This window comes from Pristiophorus japonicus, unplaced genomic scaffold, assembly GCF_044704955.1.
Source record: "Pristiophorus japonicus isolate sPriJap1 unplaced genomic scaffold, sPriJap1.hap1 HAP1_SCAFFOLD_4305, whole genome shotgun sequence".
NCBI lineage: Eukaryota > Metazoa > Chordata > Chondrichthyes > Pristiophoridae > Pristiophorus > Pristiophorus japonicus.
Window position 1 is genome coordinate 1 of NW_027254208.1, and position 7,344 is coordinate 7,344.

A 7,344-nucleotide genomic window follows, 5' to 3' on the forward strand; every position below is an offset into this window, starting at 1 on the left:
GACCGTTGCACACCTGCCACCACACGGGCTTGACAGAGCTAGGTCTTGGTCCAGAGGCAAGGATTACCCAAGGCGACCACAGACCAAGCTCTGCTGCATGGACCAAGTGTGTACACATGTGCCGACTATCCATAGATCGCAGTGTGCGCTGGCCCGTACTGTCCCTGGGCCTTCGCCTCTCCTGAGCCCCGATCTCACACCGCCCCTCCGCCCCGATCAAATATGGAGCAGTCAGAAACAGGACATCAATTAGTCCCTCTAATCTTGGAGACATCAAATATTAACACTGTTATTTGAAATATCATAATATTAAACTCCAGCCTAGTTGAAGTGTTATTAACATCAGCAGAAACAAACACCAACTTTGTTAATATTGAACATTTAATGTCAATTATTCCATTTTTTCTAATATTTAATTGAACAATGTCGAAAATGTTTCCACCCGGTTTCGAACCGGGGACCTTTCGCGTGTTAGGCGAACTTGATAACCACTACACTACAGAAACACTGCGATTGATATGTTGCTAGGAATCTAACCTAGCCTTAACCTACACAGCTGGCCGATACTTCAGGAGCTGGTTTTTCGAGAATAGAATGAATGTGCGATCTTTCGGAAGGCTGTGTGTGTGGCAGGAATTGATCTCGTGTTTCCCAGACTTTACACATAGGAACAGGAGCGAGTGGTTAGGATCTGGGATGCACGGCTTGAAAGGGCGGTGGAGAGAGACTCAATATTATCTTTCAGATGGGAGTTGGAAAAGTGTCTGATGGAAAAACAATTGCAGTACGATGGGGGAAGGGCGCGGGAGTGGGACTCGCTGAGAGTCGGCACGGGCTCGATGGGCCGAATGGCCTACCGTGCTGTAACCATTCCATGATTCGATAAGTTAGTGGCACATTTCAAAGTGTGGGTGGAAGCAGAACATTGCAAAGGTACATGGATTGAGTCGGCAAAACTAGAGGCATCTGATTCAGGAGATTCGCGGGGCACGGAAATTCGGGAGTTTAATGACTTTGAAAGGAACATTTTTGCTTTGTGCCGTTTCGGTCAGAGAAATGTTTGTGAAAGGAATTTTTTGCAGAAAGGGACGCAACATTTAGCCTTCTACCTGAACACTTGTTTCTGGGTGTCAGGTCACATTTCGTTTCAATGTTATTCTTCCAGAATTGCTGTAAGAACATAAGAACATAAGAATTAGGAACAGTAGTGGGCCATCTAGAACCTCGAGCCTGCTCCAACTTCCCCAACATCGGGAACAATCTCCACGCATCTAACCTGACCAGTCCCATCAGAATATTGTATGTTTCGATGAGATCCCCTCTCATTCTTCTAAACTCCAATGTATAAAGGGCCAGTTGATCCAGTCTCTCCTCATATGTTAGTCCAGCCATCCCGGGAATCAGTCTGGTGAACCTTTGCTGCACTCCATCAATAAAAAGAACGTCCTTCCTCAGATTAGGAGACCAAAATAGAAAACAATGTTCCAGTTGAGGCCTCACCAAGGCCCTGTACAACTGCAATAAGAACTCCCTGCTCCTATACTCAAATCACCAAGCTATGAAGGCCAACATACGATTTACCTTTTTCCTGCCAACTGTAACTGTATGCCAACTTTCAGTGACTGATGAACCATGACACCCAGGTCTCATTGCAACTCCCCTTTTCCTAATCTGCCACCATTCAGATAATATTCTGTCTTCACGTTTTTGCCCTCAAAGTGGATAACCTCACATTTATCCACATTTTACTGCATCTGCCATGAATTTGTCCACTCACCTAACCTGTCTAAGTCACCCTGCAGTCCCTTAGCGTCCCCCTCACAGCTCACACCGCCACCCAGTTTGGTGTCATCTGCAAACATAGAGATATTGCACTCAATTCCTTCATCCAAATCATTGATGTATATTGAAAAGAGCTGGGGTCCCAGCACTGAGCCCTGAGGCACTCCACTAGTCAATGCCTGCCATTCTGAAAAGGACCCTTTTATCCCAACTCTCTGCTTCCTGTCTGCCAACCAGTTCTCGATCCAGGTCAGTATATTACCCCCAATACCATGTGCTTTGATTTTGCACAGCAATCTCTTGTGTGGACCCTTGTCAACAACCTTTTGAAAGTCCAAATATACCACATCCACTGGTTCTCCCTTGTCCACTCTACTAGTTACATCCTCAAAAATTCCAGAAGAATTGTCAAGCATGAATTACCTTTCATAAATCCATGCTGACTTGGACCGATCCTGTCACTGCTTTCCAAATGCGCTGCTATTTCATCCTTAATAATTGATTCCAACATTTTCCCCACTACTGATTCAGGCTAACCAGTGTATAATTACCCGCTTTCTCTCTCCCTCCCTTCTTAAAAAGTGGTTTTACATTAACTACCCTCTAGTCGATAGGAACTGATCCCGAGTCAATAGCCTGTTGGAAAATGATCACCAATGCATCCACTATTTCTAGGGCTACTTCCTTAAGTACTCTTAGATGCAGACTATCAATCCCCGGGGATTTATTATCATTCAATCCCATCAATTTCCCACCTCATAAGGATATCCTTCAGTTCCTCCTTCTCACTCGACCCTCGGTCCCCTAGTACTTTTGGAAGGTTATTCGTGCCTTCCTTCGTGAAGACGGAACTGAAGTATTTGGTCAATTGGTCTGCCATTACTTTGTTCCCCATTATAAATTCACCTCAATCCGACTGCAAGGGACCGAAAGTTGTCTTCACTAATCTTTTTCTCTTCACATATTTAAAGAAGCTTTTGCAGTCAGTTTTTATGTTCCAAGCAAGCTTCCTCTCATAATCCATTTTCCCCCTCCTAATGAAACCCTTCGTCCTCCTCTGTTGAATTCTAAATTTCTACCAGTCCTCAGGTTTGTACCTTTTTCAGGCCAATTTATCTGCCTCTTCCTTGGTTTTAGCACTATCTTTAATTTCCCTTGTTAGCCACGATTGAGCAACGTTCTCCGTTCTATTTTTATCCAGACAGGGATGTGCAATTGCTGAAGTCACCCATGTGATCTTTAAATGTTTGCCATTGTCGATCCACCGTCAACCCTTTAAGTATCCTTGGCCAGTCTATTCTAGCCAATTCACACCTCATACCGTCAAAGTTACCTTTCCTTAATTTCAGGACCCAAGTTTCTGAATTAACTGTGACACTCTCCATCTTAATGAAGAATTCTACCATATTATGTTACTCGTCCCCAAGGGGCCTCGCACAACAAGATTGCTAATTTGTCCCTTCTCATTACACATCACCCAGTCAAGGATGGCCAGCGCTCTTCTGGGTTGAGAAAACCATCCAAAATTCACTCCATTAAATCCTCCTCCACCACATTACTACCATGTGGTTAGCCCAATCACGATGTCGATTAAACTCACCCATGATAACTGCTGTCCCACCACTGCACACATCGCTTCTTTCTTGTTTGATGCTGTCCCCAACCTTACCACGACGAACCAGTCAGACAGACATTGCAGCAAGGGTCTGTTTTTGTGAAACAGCAATTGCTAAAAGAACAGTGAGCCTGACATGATTTGAATACGCAACCCTTTGGTCTAGAGTCAGACGCACTACCGTTGCACCACAAGCTCTACACAGTAGTTAAGCAATGTTCGTCTATATGAAGGTTCTGCAATACAAGGCGCTTTAAAATCCCCGCCCATTCCCACCAGTTTTCAAAAGCAGCGCTCACCTGACAGTCACCGGATGGTTTGTTCGAAAACTTTTCTCTAGCTTTCACAGGAAAGCATCATTAATTAACCCCTCACCTTCTTTTGCACAATCAAACAAATGCTAACTCAGGGACACTCCATACTTCAATCACTTGGCCTGTGCTTTGGGGAGCGGGCAGGGAAGTGGACCTGAGTCCATGATCAGATCAGCAATGATCGTATTAAATGGAGGAGCAGGATCGAGAGGCCGTATGGCCCATTCCTGCTCCTATTTCTTATGTTCTTATGTTCGTATGCATGTTAACCCATTTTACTCACTGTATTTTAGCTTTCTGATTCAAAGTGTTCATTGCCGATGACACCAGGTATCTGGGGCAACTTTTATCAAATTTATCAGCACCGATTATTCCTACCGTGCACACAAAATACAATCAGTAGTGAGGATAAAATGCCACAGTATGTATTTTCAGATTCAACGCAGTAGCATTTCAAATAAAGTGAAATAATTTTACACTGAAATGATTTGCAAGTGTTACTTGTATTTGGGTCTTTAATTAAAACTTGTGGCGTCTGACTCCCGTTCATGCCACTGCTGAATAAGAAAGGATGGTTTGACATTGACCAGACTGCACTGCACGTGATATTTGTGAGCTCATCCTTTATATTCAGTGGTTTCTCGCCCTTTGATGGGCTGCAGTGTAGCGGATATCACGTTGGCCTCACACGTAAAAGGTCCCCGGTGGATCCGTTTTCTCTCACTCAAAGTTATATATTTATTGATAAAATAAAGATCAATTAATGAATAAGGGAGCCCTTTTGCCAGGAAAATAAATAGCAAATAAAAACAGCAAATGCTGGAAATCTCAGCAGGTCAGGCAGCATTTGCAGGAAGACTGATCTCACCTCCGATTGTTCATTCACAGCAACTTTAAACATAATGTTTCTGCCTGCGATTGAATCAGGGATTTTACACGTGTAAAGCAAACGTGATAACCACAACACGACAGAAACCTCTTGTACAACAGCCCGCACAGCGAGGAGCTGACCAGTGAGCTTGCTCTGTGCTGATCGGTAATGTGTTGGCTCACCTCAAACAACTTCTGTCCCACACTGAAAGTTCTCAATCCTTCTCCTCCGCTGCCCTTTACAGAAATGTCACGGATCACCCAGCCACCGTGTTCACTTCCACATCCTCACAGTGGGGCCACAGAGGCTCCTACCGTCTCCCCGCGATCAGCGAACTCACCCAGTTTACAAAGTTAAACCCCAAACACGTGCCCGGCAAAGTGCAGGAGAAGCCACATATTCTGTAAGCTCGGTCTATCACAGAAAGTATTGGCATTCATGGTGATTACAGCAATTATTAATCGTCTCACAGACCTCAATTATTTTTATGCGATGAATTGATCGAGGATTGAAAGCAGGTTAGTGCGCCGGGTCTTAACCCCTCGACCACCAGGGAACAGTTACGATGCATGTCGAACCAGGTTAGTGCACCGGGTCTTAACCCCTCGACCACCAGGGAACAGTCACGATACATGTCGATATATTTATATATATTTATATATGAACCTGAATGTCAATGGCTACCTACCTAGACCTCGTGGCGCCCGCGGTAGTGCGTCTAACTTTCAGTGAGAGAAACGGTTCCACAGTGACACCTGTCATGTGTTCTGCATGGTGACTGCTTGCACTATTACAAGGTGTGCCACCAGAGGGCACTGCGGGGGGTTGAGACTTGTAGCTTACCTGCACAGGTGTGCCTGGCCTAGTATAAAAGTCAGGCCACCAATAAAGGTTATCAATAAAGGACTCAGGTCACGACAGTTAAAGAACGACACATTGTCTCGTGGAGTCATTATCAGAGCATTTGAAGGTCTAATAAGGGAGCCCAAAGCCTCAGAAACTGGAAATTCTACAAGAGCGTCGAAGTCATGCTGTAGGTGCCTGGGACAACACATTGCTCAAAGTTGTCCACATGTGAAGGCAGAGTGTTTCTTCGACAGAAAGACTGGGCATCTTGCGAAGGCATGCCGACTGAAGGGAAAAACCTGTTGTTAAAGCTCTGAGTCCAGCGTTCAAAGCTATGAGTAGAAATCCCAAGAGACTACATAGTATGGAAGACCAATAACAGGACGATGAGATGTTAGAGTTACACATCATCAGGAGCACGATTTTAACGGACAGTGATTCGGAAAATATCAAAATCCACATCGATGTTGCTGGATTCAAGATACCAATGGAAATTGACACGGGTGCATCCGTGAGTGTAATACCGGAGTCACTGTACCGCGACAAATTGCGTGATTTCTAACTGGAGAAACCCAAGATAGAGCTGCGAGGCTCTTCGGGAGAGTAAATTCCTGTCGTTGGTCATATCACTGTACCGATCGGTGAAATATAAAGATCAATTTCAGAACTTGCCTCTAATAGTAGTGAAAAGAGACAAGTCTGCCTTACAAGGATGAAATTCATTAAGCTCACTGAAGCTGGATTGTACTCAGATTTTCTGTGTGGAAGCGAGATTTTCATCAACGGATGAGTTTATCAAGAAGTATCCAAAGTTGTTCTGCGAAACGGACAGTCCGATCCAAGGCTTCAAGGCGAGTGTCAGGGTACAGAAGGACGCTAGATTGGTTTACTACAAGCCCCGTTCCGTACCATATGCACTGAAGGAGAAAGTTCAGCATGAACTCAAAAAACTAGAAGGTGTGAACCGTTACACTGCGGAAACATCTCCACTTTCAGCACCAGATTAACAAAATTCAACCCAATGAGATCGGGAGAAAAGTTCCTCACATGCTCAGGGCAAAATAAATAATTGTCGGTCTACAAAAGAATGAACAAATTTCAGCACCAGGTCAGACGGAAATGTTAAGCGAGCAGGTAGACTGCTGAATCGCACTTTTAAGGTGTTGGTGGTGACAAAGCAAATGGGTTCTGCCTCATGATTCAATCTAAAACATGTCTGAAATAGGATTCGAACACTATCTATAGTGACCAGCGCACCTCATCTTAGACCACGTGGCCATCATTACTATTCAGTGCTGTGTGTGGCCACCTGCAGGTTGATTTTGAACTTTTGTGTCCTGTCACATGAAATAAATCAGGGCAGCAGGCAGATCTCTGCCTGACACCGGGGAAAGAGTGAGACAGACCTTGGAGCAAGGGGCTGGTTATTGTCAAACAGCAAATGAAATATTAATTCTGGAAGAATAACATTGAAACGAAATGTAATCCTGACACCCAGAAACAAGTGTTAAGGCAGAAGGTTAAATGCTGCATCCCTTTTGCAAAAAATTCCTTTCACAAACATTTCTTTGAACAAAAAGTCACAAAACAAAAATGTTCCTTTCAAAGTCATTAAACTCCCGAATTTCCACGCCCCGCAACTCTCCTGAATCAGATGCCTCAAGTTTTGCCGACTCCATCCATATCCCTTTGCTCCAAGGTCTGTCTCCCTGTTTCCCCGGTGTCAGGCAGAGATCTGCCTGCTCCCCTCATTTATTTCACTCTCTGTGAATCTCTCTAATATTCCAACAGCAGCCATGGTTGTGTGAAGGTTTGTATTCGGTTAATCGTCGCCAATTGCTATGAAAAGTAGAACACCAGGAAGCTGAGTCCTGTGAGCTAAACTTAGTGTGATCTTAGTCTTCTTTATTCCAACT

At 44.3% G+C, this 7,344-nt stretch overlaps 1 non-coding gene across 1 annotated transcript; it reads right to left on the reverse strand.

Moving 5' to 3' along the window:
- Positions 1-433: 433 nt before the first annotated feature.
- Positions 434-506, reverse strand: trnav-aac (transfer RNA valine (anticodon AAC)). Its single transcript has one exon. It is a non-coding gene; the product is annotated as a tRNA-Val (tRNA).
- Positions 507-7,344: the final 6,838 nt, after the last annotated feature.